At 40.8% G+C, this 13314-nt stretch overlaps 1 long non-coding RNA gene across 1 annotated transcript; it reads right to left on the bottom strand.

Annotated features, from left to right (window-relative positions):
* Nucleotides 1–4318: 4318 nt before the first annotated feature.
* Nucleotides 4319–13314, bottom strand: LOC115569144 (uncharacterized). The gene is made up of 3 exons (XR_003981501.1): nt 13208–13314; nt 5873–6361; nt 4319–5538 (listed from the first exon to the last, which is right to left on the bottom strand). It is a non-coding gene; the product is annotated as an uncharacterized LOC115569144 (long non-coding RNA).

A 13314-nucleotide genomic window follows, 5' to 3' on the forward strand; every position in this document is an offset into this window, starting at 1 on the left:
GCAAAGAAAGAAAAGTGCACCCAAACCCCAGCAGTCCAGAAAATCTCACTTGGTTGTAAGAATTACACAATTCAAAAATGCTCATCTCCCGTTTGCCATGGTGCACCTGAAAGCACCTCAGTTCCGGTTGAACAGCCATGATGTCAGAAGAGTTTAAATGCTGCTCCATTCTGCTTGTTGTTGCTTTTCCCACCGTAACACATTAATTACTAAAAGGGAGCAACCTCAACCTCCCAGGATGTGCAACAGACTGCTTCGTGCTTACTGAAAACTGTCTGGATCCAGAGGAGACACTGCGCAGCCTATCCTCTTACCAACCCTGCAGGATTGAGGAATGTTTCCTCAGAAAAGAAATGGTTAAGGTCTTGGCAGACACGATATTATCGTGTATGCTTAGAAAGCTACATTCATTCTGAGTTTTTTGAACCACTAAGTCTGCTTCATGTGCTGCTTCTGAATACTGTAAAGTATTCTGAATGTTTGCCTTTCATGAGCTGATGTGAGCCTCTACACTTTGTAGATCCAATTGTTAGCTTCATGTGAGCGCACAATAAGCCATATTTCTGCCTGTAACAGGGACCGGAGGAAGTTGATCAAGCCTGATAGAAAAAGCCTGGTGATAGAAAAGCAAAAATTGGGTCTCTTCACGGCCTAAACCTCCCTGTTTCACTCCAAGTGTTAGCTCTTTTTCATTTGCTGTCTGTCTCCTCACTGCTAACCCAAACGCACACACACACACACACACACACACACACAGACGTGCATCACACACACCTCTGGTGAACAGATCAAGTTGAGATCAATCTCATTTTTTTTAACCCCCAAGTCACTGTTACACCAGACGTGTGTGTCGCAGTATTACACAAACCTGCACTGGGTGTGTAACATTTAGCTCTGTCTATAACATACCGTGATTTAAAGACATGTTAGGTCGGCAGGCATGGTTCGACCACCATTCCAGTCATGTGGTCACCTTCTGACCAGAGCAGTTGTTTGTGATTTGTGGTGCATATGTGTTGTAGTAACAGCCCTGCTATTATTATCTCTATCAATATATTATAAAACCCTTGTTTTAAGATCTACCTTGTAATAATCAAATCTGCACTACCAGTGTACCGACACTGGATTCTCTGTAAGCGATAGTCTGTAATAATCTTAATTGATAAATTATACATATATTTCTATATAACTTTATTACCCTAATTTAAATGTAGAGTTAAAATAAATTTGATTATAAATAAATATAAGTTTTAACCATCAATCAGTTTACAAAATATACAAGCAGCATAAAAACATATGACAGATGAAGAAACCAGAGGGTTATACAATAGACTTCACCAAATAAAGAATAAAACAAACTTAAAAAAAACATTAATTGGTCATGTAAATAGAGAAATACAACCAAAATAGAATATAAGGGAAAGAATACAGTACTGATCGGCTGACAATGATCTTTAAAGAATTTACTTAAAAGCACAAACAGGGGTCACGATCTCTCTCCTAAATTTAATTGGTTCCTCCCCCTCTCTTCAGTTTTCCTTTATCTCCCCTCTTCCTGCCCTCATCTCCTTCCTGTTGTAAATCCACTGTCCTCTCAGCCGTGTGTGATTGACTCTAGCAGAGCTGATTGCTTCTAATTACTCCAACACGTCGCTGATTAAACCTCTGACACACATTGGAGCACAAGTACAGATATAATCTGCAAATGCAACAACTTCCTGTGCTATCTCATGCTTATGAAGACCTCCAGTATCATAAACTATGACTACTAATGTATGTCCTTAAAGCTCCTCCTATATATCTTCTTGCTTTATGTTTTATTTTATATGCATATTTACATGCATTTCCATATGCAGGCCAATCTCACTCCCAATGTGTCAAATATAGCAGCCTAATCAGTATCCCTATACAATGCCTATAAACATGCTTCACCCCCTTGGATGTTTTCCCCTTTTATTGCTTTTATAAATGGAAACATGGACGATGTAATTAAGATTTTTGTCGAAAAAATAAATAAATAAATAAATATAAAAATCTCTTTAATGTCAAATTGAAAACAGAGTAATAACAATTGATTCAAAATATATAATGTAAAATAAGTGATGACATAAGTATTTATCCCCTTTAAAGTGACCCTAATTCAACAGATGTCTAGCCAATTGACGCTATATTGGTACTTATGCAATCACTTATTTTACGTTACATATAGCAAAAAGGCAAAACAATTAAGGGGATGAATACTTTATAGGCACTGTATATTCTAGTCATTCTTTGGTAATGATATTTCAAAACCTTCATCAGCTGTTTGGGGTTAAAGCAAAAATCAAATATAATCCAACACAAAATAACTCAATATGTACAGGAACTGAAGATGGATTTACCTTGCTTTTGATGAGGGTTATTGCCAATAAGACATACACGACATGACACACGCCAATATGTGGTGTATGTCTCCATTACAAGGCCAGGTAAAGCTCTGCGTGACTCAAACTGTGATTAAGGCTTATACAGGTATGTTTTGTCAAGACATTGTCATCAAGGGTGGATTAAGGGGTGAAGAGGCCTCCAGGCGCAGGGTCTGTGCTTGACTACATCCGCCATAATACTGTTAGACCCTACCAAAGCCCAGTCTGACCAATATCCATCCGTCGATCAACACTCTGTAATGAAAATTGCCAAGAGTGTCACTCTGTACACATCTGTGTTTATCTAGGAAGGAGAATGCATTCATGTTCCTTTACAACATATCACGGTTAAATTCAATGCTTCAATGGCTATGTCAAGACTTATAGTTAACAAATGACAATTTGTTCTCATTAGAGGCTTGAAACTAGTGTGGAATAAAAAATAAAAGTAATTTAAAATATTTATTAAGCATTAACAAGGCCATAAAAACAAAAACAAATAAACCGTTAAAAAGAAGTGTCTAGTTTGACTCTAGGGCTCAAAATCTCAAGGTTCAATCTTGCTAACTTTTTTCAGAGTTTTTGACTCACAGCATCCTTTGAGGTCATAAAGGACCTCCTGTCTGTGTACTTGAGTATTCTCCGTGCACTCCCTGACAACAAGAGAAGTCTATTGTGAAGTACATCGACACCACCACCATTGGCTGCATAACAAACAACAGTGCGAGTTTGTCAAGGAAATCAACAACCTCGCTCAGTAGTTTTTTGGATTTTGTCATCAAAACAATCAAGGAATTATTTAGGAATTGTTTGCCACTCTTTAAAGGTCAAGCAGGTAGGATTTAGTGGCATCTAGCAATGAGGATGCAGATTGTAACAAACTGAATACCCCATTGGACACATTGGCTATACATCATAGCAGATTTTGTTAAGAGGACCCACTCCCTAAATCCTACAATCTGGACTTTTAACAGTAGTAGTATTGAGTACAGTTTGTCAGCATTATTAGTATAAGGCAGCTCTTACCAGGAGCTCTTCAGCCAGTTACCATGTTTAGAGAGCTGCCACACTGGTGTTAGCCTAACAAATCAGTGATTTTTTAATTTACCACAGTTTTTCTGTATTTTTTGCTTTATCACTGTACACAGAGGAACACTGAATAGCTGCAGGGCAGGTTGTAAACGTTTATGAACCTAGTCTTGTCTCACAATTACCATACTGTAAACCAAATATGATGGAAATAGAGAAAGGTGATGGAACATTAGGCTGTAGCTGATGGAATAGAAGGGAGGAGGTGTGGCGTTGACCAGCACAGGGCCCTATGTGTTCACTTCTTGGGAACCAACATTAGCATCGCCTCCTCAGTTGCCATCCAGTGTGTTCTAAAGGGTGTAAAAGTCAGGATGCCAACAGGAAGGGCAATTTAACTGGTCAACGATCACAATGTGCACTTGTCGTCACTTAACAGCTGATGATTGGAGGAACTAAAATGTGAATTCTGTTGAATGTAGTGTGAGTGTAGTGAAGTTCTAGGTAGTGTGCATTGTTAAAAAAAAAAAAAGAGCATAGGTATTTATTTGACTTTGAACTACAAGCATTATAACAAGGAGATAAGAAGCTATTTCACATTAAGTGAGGCCCACCCCAGCAGTTAAGAGGATTCAAAGCATCCGTCCTAACAGGCCACCGACAGCTGACTTAGGGTGTGTTCCTGATTGCCTACTAACATACTACTTATACAAAGTTTGATGTCAGTTGAGTATGTAGTGTGTTTCAACTGCATAGTATTCAGATTTTGTGTACATGAGGAACACATGAGGTCTAGATTACATTGGCAGCATTTCTGAACCTGTGGTGGAAGCATTAGTACATGTACTCAACTGCCCCAGAATGCATTGCAACTGTTCAGACTGTTTGATTGCAGATTGGAATTTTATTTACTAATTCACATTTATTTTATCACCACAGATAAAGCCTCTTAAAACTTCCCGGTCCTCCGTGATGGGCCCTAACTGGTTGGACCTGGAAGAGTCTGTGACTGGAATGAAGCATAGAATTGTTGACCTCATGATATGTTAGCCTAATAATCATTAAATATGATGTGTGTCAGACACAACAAATACTGTATGCCTATGATACAGTAAGAATTGCTGATTTCACGCTGAAGTAATGCTTCAGCCTCAATCATCACTGCTCCTCTTGGTGGATGCATAAACTATTGCAACTGGTTTCCACAGAGGGCACTTAAGACAATTACGATTCGGCATGGCATTTACTATGTCATCATGGGGGATCTCATTCCAGTCACCGATTCTTCCAGGTCAGAGCACGGACTGGTTAGAGCCCTGTCACAGAGAAACGGGACGTTTTAAAAAGGCTTCATCTGTATCACCAGAATAACCGCTGACGGCTGCTAACAGTACTCTCCTTATTCATCTGTGACTGTGGTGAAGTACTTCAAGCTGAATATCTCTATCTGAGGTACAACTATAAAGCAGTATTACGAAACAGGATGAATTGGAGCTAGCTTAACATGCAAACATTAGTACACTGTATCAAGAAACTGATGTTTTAGCTCATTTCACTTGACTTCAATCAGAGTAGTCCAGGCAACACACATGATCTGACCTAGGCAACCACACAAAGCCAACAAGGGTCAACAGCAGTCTACCTTGACAGTGCCATGCACTACAAGAACCCCCATTTTTGGATCAGGAGTTCTCAAGGTAAGAATAAACTTTGACCCTGTTTGGATTCATCAAAATGCTTGTTGAATTAAGAGTTACACTAAGTTGTCAAAGTAAATCTCATAGCAGCATTTTTTTATGACTGAAAAAAAAACAAAAAACATTTTCATAGCCAATTAAACCCTGTGTAATTTTTAGCTGAACTGTAGTGAACATAGCCAAACTAAGGATGTTGTCAATATTAGTGCCCCATTTCTGGAAAAAAAATAAAGATAAAATTGGATGATTAACCAAATCATGGAAAATTAGCAAGACTGTGCATATATATTGCATGCATATTCAGCCTGGTATGTTCATATTGGCCCTTAGATGAACTGGCGACTTGTTCAGGGTGTACCCAGCTGCTCGCCCTATGTCAGCAGGTTCAGCTCCAACCACCCGTGACCCTGTCAAAGATAAGCGGTTATTGTTAATGGTTAGAAGTTCATTTTAGTTGAGTCTGCAGTACACAATTCATGTCCCATTCTTAATAATACAATTCAGTAGATTTTCCAGTATCAGTGCAAAATTGGGTGATATGGTTGATCAATTTTGGCCCAAAGCTTTTAGTTTGTATTTGCCTTGAAGCCGCATGTTCATCCAGTTCTTAGTTAGAGTGTACTACTGTGTGACAAACATGCAAGCAAATCATTTGCTTTAATTTAAAAGCCCCAAATATGATCAGAAAATGTGTTTTGATTAGAAAGTGGCAGAATCTATGATAAGACATGCTTTTTGTACCTGATGTAGCTTTTCCACAGTTATTGAGTGCTGAGCCAGAACAGTTCCACCTGTGACTGAAGTTGATCCGGAGCAGAGAGGGTGTGTAAACTGTATCTCATGGTTGAACTCATCATTTTATGCATTGCTGTTGGTGTAAAAAGAGAAAATGACAACAGATGTGCACAGCAATCTGCTGAGGCTTTGGAGACGAGCAGAGAAATCCAATTTAAGTGAGTATACCGGAGATGCATTTTAACACCAGGTGTAAATGTAATCCTGCTAAATCAGAGCAGAGACACACAGCAGATATGAGACACATGCTGGTGCCAGTTGGAGAGAAAGGCCAAAGCTGGAGAAACAGGGGATATCGAGGGATCATATCCATCCTTTTGTTATTCCACCACTGATCCATTCGCCGCTTTAGTCTGAGAGCTGGCAGCCACATCCACAGGGAGGGAGAAGAAGCAGAGAGTGAGGGAGACTCCAGAGGTATAGGAAGAGCTCCACCTAGTGGCGGGAAAAACAACTGGAACTTATGCAAACAGTGAGAGAGAGAGAGACAGAGAGAAAGGAGGGTGAACACACGCACACACACACACACTCTTGTCATATAATGACCATGGCACAATCAAGATGTGAAACGCACACTCCTGTTAATGCAGAAATTAATAAGATGTGAAGGTGCAAACCTTTGCTCGCAAAAAAAAAAAGACACACCTACACACACTCACAAAGGCTCAATAACATGTCCGTTCCACCATCCGTAACAGCCTCTTTTCCCTTTCTCTTTGTATTCTTAATAGAAGACAATTGCTCATTATCACACCAGGGTCAGCCCCTTTCTTGCTGCACACACACACACACACACACACACACACACACACTCTTATATCACCCTCATGCACAGCGCTATAAAAGGTGTCAGGTGGGCTCGCCTTGCCTGATGACTAACATGTCTTTATTAATATGGGAGGCGCTTTGTTAGCAGATTCATTCATCAGCGGCTGGTCGTGTCTGGCAGGAAGAAGTGTTTGGTAATTTATGAGGTGCTGTTGATGCAGCGCGGCGTGGAGAAACGTATGCTGTGTGGCAGGTTATACGGTGCGCGGCTATAGTTTGCCAAGTCGGGTGTTACTGTATCTTCTCAAAAGGGTCCTTGGCAAGTGTAGTGCTGTGACTCAGGTACGAGAAATGTTGGGGCACGCACACACACACACACACACAGCAGATGAGACACACTGCTGACGTTGAAGCTGCACAGTAACAGCAGCTCCGAGCTCTGATTATGTGTGACTGGGGGAATACTGAACAGGGTGTTATTGGGAGAGGAGCATTTGCCTGTTCTGGACCTGCCTTTTGACAAATTTAAATCAACTAAATGATAAAAGAGAGTTTTAGATTCAAATTCGCGAGTTTTTCCACCTGTTTTCATCGCAGCTATTTCTTATTCCGTGCTACCCGTGGAGACCAGAGCTATGAAAGTGGAGACTGAACTCGCAGCCGTCAGGTGGGCACAGACAGGACTCCGAATCAACAATGTGCAATATTGCATGTAGCAACTGTTTGCACAGTATTCATATTAAGTATTATGGCTGGACCAGTTGACATTCGGAGCCTCTATTGAGGTTTTCAAATTAAGCGGCTTTGTCTGTCTCTTGTCATATTTCCGCACGGTCACCCTTAAAAAAACTAAATCCTCAATTCGAGTAAAGTGATTTATCGGATTAAAGTGAGCAACGAGCAACAAGCAGATGCACACATGACATATTTTTGAGAGCAGCAATACACAACTTTTTCACATATTTGAGGAAGTGTTTTTTTGTTTTTGTTTGTTTTTGGCTTGATACATGTATGTGGCTAAACCAGCATACTGACATATTTGAAGATACTGAGGCGAAAAAGTAAATAAACTGATTCATTGACTAATATTTGTGGTAGAGGCATGTGATAAATCCTTGTTTGTAGCTAAAAAATAGAAAATATCCCTTTCTCTACCTCTGTTATGGTCTCGTTTGTCATTTCACTTTCCTCTTTCCTGTCATGTTTCCCCTCTTCCTTGTAAACTCCCTTTGCCCTGAGGCTTTTTTGACATTGCCTGACCCTCCCTAACTCAGTGAAAAACATGGCTTGGAATTTCATTGACTGTGGGCATCTCGATGAGCATGTGAAATGGATTTGATAACGACGCAGCGCTTTGAAAAGAGCACCTGAGTCGATCGACCGATGCGTCTTCTACGAGGTACAAGTGGAGGGGTTCTTAATGAATTACCACCCTTGCATGATAGCTGCGGTGCCCATGAGCGTAGATCGTTTAAGGGAACAGTGAAGCGGGGGAAAAAGAGCAGGTTAACGGTCGCTCAATATGCAGCGCAGGTTAAAGTTTGACAGTAAATAAGGGTTTTAACTTCTAAGGACCAAAGTGAAGATTCTGTGTGCTGTGCCGGAGAGGGGAAGGAGGCCTGGGAAGGAAACAAACATCTCCTCTGCTCCCTGAATACGGCCTGAAAAATGAACAGGAAAGGCTGAAATAGCCGAACAGCAGAAATAGATTTTTTTGTTACTGTGCTGATATTATTGTAATTTAGGCTCTGTTAGATTGCTATTACACCTCTGTGTCGGGAAAGTGGAAGAGCAGAGCAGTTTGTACGGTAAAGAAAATGTTTTTGATTGTGGTAGAATATTTTATTAGACCAAAACATTTTGGAAATTATTAAAAAAAAGATTCTGACTTTAGCGCTCTGGAGTTATTGGACATCGCCACCACTTGATGATAATTCTACAAATAGTTGGAATGATAATAATGTTGGTGTAGATCAATCTTTACCTGCAACTTTGCAGACATTTAAACAGAATAAATAGACTTAAAACAGATGCTGGGCAGCATTGGATTGATCAATTTAGAATTTCAATGGTGTCGTGTTGAATGACGCTTCGAAGATTTGAACTATTCATTACAGCTCAATCACTAACAAGTCCGAAAAAAAGGCAGCCTCAAACAGCACAAACTAACACAGCATTCTTGGAATCTGGATAGACAATTAAAAAAAAGAATGGATGCAAGAGAATACTGTCATTTCTATTACATGCATTTTTCGTCCTTGTCAAATTCTGGTGCCTACATTACCCAAAATGCAACCACCAACAGTTCGATCAGGGTTATGCTAGCAGCAGTTAAAGTAGCCTGCAGCCTGAAGCAGAGATAGGGGGCCCTCTTTAGATGGTCTATGATGCTCGATCTAAATCGCAGTCCAAGTCCACTTTGCTAGTTAAACGGCAGGTAATCTGGGCACAAATGGCAAAGAGGTGGTATTTAGACTCTGAATTAGTCATGGATGTGTTTTTGGCGGAACATAAATCAAACCAATCTGAGTGTTGTCTCCCATTCGCTATAAGAGCCAGGTGCACCAGGACCTGACACACCACACCTGACATGCATTATGAAAACATGCACTGATATCAAACTGAGGAGGAGGAGGAGCACTGCTGTCCCTCTGTGTGTGTGCTGATCTCAGTCTGTGAATCAGGATCATCCTGATCAATAACGGTGGGATGAGAGGGGGAAATACATCTTTAATGAGGAACAAAATAATGACATTACCTGCAGCGATCCTCCAGCAGCAGAAACCATAAATAATATCTCTACATTAACATGTACATGTGTGCACGAGGAACAGCTGATTAACTTCATTGATGATCTAAAACTCCTGACTCGTTCTCTTTGGAGAGTTTATAACTACAGCTTTTAGATTTGCTGATAAAATGTGCCATGATATTTGTTACAATGACCGCAGTGTGTTCATGGAAATGTTTAAAATAACTGAAAGCAGCCTCTCAAATGAACAGCGTGAACTCGCCTGTGTAGGTGTATCCAATGCGTCCTTTAAATAGCAGGAAACTGACTGCGCTTCTGACTTCAGACCAGCCTTATGTTGGTTTATGGTGCTGTCACTTTCTGCTGCCTCAAAATTGCAATCTTCCATCAGTGCTCCTGACCACACCTCATTTTAAGACCAACACACCCAGGGGTGCACAGGTGGGTATTAATAAATCTGATATGTATCGGCGCTGGGCATGAAAATGACAACTGCGTCAGTCTGAAACTAGACTAGAAAAGTGTAAGATAGAGTCCAAGGAGCGGGTGCCACACCATCAGATTATCACCTCCACCAAGGAGGTTGGCTTTTCCCCTATGTCTATTGGTCTGTCAGCAGGATTACACAGAAACTACTGAACAGACAATTTGATGTGGATGCTAATAAAAATATATTTTCCATCCACAGCACAGTGGAGATTATGACTCCATCTGCAGTGTTTTGTTGTCCTGTGGTCGGCTGCTACACATTTGTTGAACTTAGATCATGGTTCAGCAGTTATTGTTATATGGTGGTTTACTATTTAAAGTGATGCAGGACTATACAGTTTGATATTAGATTAAGCTTTACTAAATTGAAGGGGGCTGTTGGGCCTTGGCGGAGGTATGCACTCTACTCAGAGACATTTGAATTTTTGTGTTTGATTTTTTGTCTTCAGTCCCAACTGACACTGACTCAAGTGACATCACTTGAGGAAATTAATCATACATCACACTGCAGACCTAACACAACTTTTTGATAGGTCAGTAACACATTAAATATGCAAAAATGTTTAAAATTTGAGGAGTTTTCGTATAATCAGAGGTGGAAGTGTAGATAGACACGGGAAAGAAAGAATACACATTTTGACAAAGTCCTTTAAATTGTACTAAGAAGGTTTGAATGGCTTTTGCAGAAAAACACACACAAGGCTGATGTGTCCTTCAAGGCTGTTTTTCCCTCTAATTCAAGTCTTATTTTTTAACCCACACACAGTTGAAATCACGTACAGTACATCTAAGGTGAAAGCAGATTAACCTCCCTGCACACCTAGACTTCCATCAGCTTTGTATGTCTTACACGCACAAACCCGCCCACAGACAAACACACACACACTCACACACAAACAGTGATATCGGGCTAATCTGTTGTGGTACAGCCCCAGTGTGTCTACAGATAGTGGCCAGCAACCCAGCTAGGTGTTTACTCCCATATACGGGGAGATTACACTGGCTTATTGAGCCACACTCATACACACCAACACACACACACACACAGGTTCGCAAACACTCAGATGCATCGAAGGAGCTGCAAACTGAATCCTATCAACCAAGAATACCCACACACACATGCTCATGTGATTACATAAATGTGTTCAACAAAACAATCATGAAATCAAAACGGCTCGCACTCAAAATGGAGATCGCGAAAAGATAGAGACGCAGTAAGAAGACATTCATACACACACACACACACACACACACACACACAGCTATTGTTCAGCTGATGGTCCATTATCTAACCACTGCCAGGCCTTTTCATCAGTTTGTGTGTGTGTGTGTGTGTGTGTGTGTGTGTGTGTATTTGGACAGCAAACCCTCTATCCCACCCACTGTGGCTATAAGCTTTCTGTCACACTACAGTGCTGCCACATTTACTCCACACGCACTGAATGAAATACACACCCACCTGCACCCACACACACACACACACACATAAATGCAGCGATACACAAAACAGCTATTGTTGCAGCGGTAATCCAAAAGAAAAACATCTTCTGGGGATGAGAACGGGAGACATATTGTCTTGACAACAAAAAAGCAGCCGCGCCGCTTTGTGAGCGGCGAATACCAAAGTGAAAACAAGAGTGATGATCCACATTAACATGTTTGATGTGATGGTTCTTCTAAACTATTAAAAGCAGTAACTTTAGAGAGTATCTGTGGATAATACCAAGAATCTTTACCTGTTGGTGTTCACATATACCTGTTGGATACAGCCTCTCTACCTGCTCTACCTGCATCAATAAGCTCAACTTTAAATTGTTGCTGTTTTTGACTCATGAAAGGACAGGTGGAATGAAGAAGGCTGGTACAGGGCTAGTTCAAAACATGCAGCTCAGTATTATAACATATGATACATTATTATTCATCATAGTATTTGGCATCACATTAGCGTTAAAGCATTTTGCCCAGGGCCAAACTTTAATCTGCCCCTGAACAACTCACATGAGAGAGTTACAACGCTGCCGTCTGGTAATAAAAATTCTGTTTTTACAGCTAAAGAGTACACTGAAATATCATTCGAAAACATTCAAAGTGACAAATAAAGTATAGTGAGGCTGTACAGTAACAACGACTTGATTCATGTTTGAGCAGCGTATTCAGATGCGTAACACCAGTTGCATTTATAATCTTCAGTAAACATGTGTAGGGTTGTAGAGGGAACTGCAAACATAGTTCTTCATTGGAACATAGGTGTATTAGTCGCATTAGTGTAACCAATGCGGTTATAAAGAAGAGCATGCATTAATTTAGCCATAGTAATGTTATTGTCCTGAACTCCTCACGGACTCATCGGGGTCGCTCAACAATATCAAACTTGTTACATTTCGTATTTAAAATCGGAATGATTTTCTCATTGGTAGTTCCCAGCCGGACTGCATCAACCAATGAAAGAGGCGTAGCGAAACAGCTGACACTGCTACCAGGAAATGGTAAACATTGTTGCTCCTGAGGCTAACGTTAGCTAGCATACTGCTGTTGACAGGAACTTAGTTTCACCTCCGGTTCTGTCTGAAGGATAGAAAAAAACCTGTGTTGAATCCATTGTTGTTTTTTATCTACAGCAAGTTGTTTGCTTCCCCATGAGAACATGTCTCCAGCCATCAGTATGGCCATATGTTGTTGCTTGTTGTCTGTGGAGTCTGTGGTACAGAGCGGTGTTTACTGTTTATTCAAAAGGATTCATGTTGAATTCATAGTGTTGCATGTCTAAATTGTGCCAGATTCAACACTGCACGTCCTTATGTCCTCGACAACACTCGCCAAGTGTGAGGTAGATTGGATGGATGGTTCTCTGGAAATGTGAATAAATCAGAGGGACATACATTTCTGCAGTTAGATAGATCACACCCTCACAGCGTTGAATTGAATAGTGCCAACTCACGAGTGTGCAAAAATCAAGGGATGAAGCACAGAGGAGAGTGTTTAGGAGTAAGGGTGGGATGTGGACATATTTGTTTAGTGATGTCACCACGCTGGAGTTCTGTGCAGATATCCCCAGAAACCACCAGGGAAGAGAAGACAAAATCACTGTCCAACATCCCAGAGAGTGTTTCAGCGTCTCACCAAGATGGCAGCTTCTTGCTGTCATCCTCAGCCTGTTGTTGAGACAGTCAATACTAAACTGATAATGGCAGCTACACTCACACACAAACCCTTACAATGAAACACACACACGCAAACACACAGAAACACACACTGTGTATCAGTGTACTCACGACAACAGAAGCTTTGGTGGCTTCATTCCCGCTGTCACTGAGGGGATCTGTACTGACGAGATAGCAGACAAAATGTGCGTGTGTGTATGTGTGCGTGTGTGTGTGTG

Source organism: Sparus aurata, chromosome 18 (assembly GCF_900880675.1).
Source record: "Sparus aurata chromosome 18, fSpaAur1.1, whole genome shotgun sequence".
NCBI classification, from domain to species: Eukaryota; Metazoa; Chordata; class Actinopteri; order Spariformes; family Sparidae; genus Sparus; species Sparus aurata.